The sequence below is a fragment of the Monopterus albus genome, unplaced genomic scaffold, assembly GCF_001952655.1.
Source record: "Monopterus albus unplaced genomic scaffold, M_albus_1.0 scaffold136.1, whole genome shotgun sequence".
Classification (NCBI taxonomy): domain Eukaryota; kingdom Metazoa; phylum Chordata; class Actinopteri; order Synbranchiformes; family Synbranchidae; genus Monopterus; species Monopterus albus.
Genome location: NW_018128016.1, coordinates 1139447 through 1140147, shown reverse-complemented (window position 1 = coordinate 1140147; position 701 = coordinate 1139447).

The following is a 701-nucleotide window of genomic DNA, read 5'->3' as shown; positions in this document are numbered from 1 at the left end:
TTTTGTTGTACCGTGGATTTTACTTAACTGCAAAGGAATATACAGCCAGGTCAACTTGCCGGGTGATCTCTCATGCATTTACCTCAGACACCCCGATCTTCTGTCTGCTTTCCTTCTGAGCTGTCTCTGAGGCTGTCCCGGTGACACAGTTTAGTGCAACTTTTCATTTCCTCGAAGCTTTACAATAAAGGCAGTGGCTGCAAAATTAGCACTAGCTATAGAGTCACCATGGACACTTTTAGGGGAGATACAGTGAGGAACAGAAATATTTGAACACCCTGCGATTTTGCAAGTTCTCCCACTTAGAAATCATGGATGGGGTCTGAAATTCACATTGTAGGTGCATTCCCACTCTGAGAGACAGAATTAAAAAAAATTTCAGCAAATCACATTGTATGATTTTTAAAGAATTTATTTGTCTTGCACTGCTGAACATAAGTATTTGAACACCTGAGAAACAGCAAGAATTCTGGCTCTCAAAGACCTGTTACTGTGCCTTGAAAAGGTCCACCTCTACTCCACTCATTAATCTAAATTAGTAGCACCTGTCTGAACTCTTTAAAGACACCTGTCCACCCCACAGTCAGTCAGACGCCAACTACTACCATGGGCAAGACCAAAGAGCTGTCAAAAGACACCAGAGACAAAATTGTGGACCTCCACAAGGCTGGAAAGGGCTACAGGGCAATTGCCAAGCAGCT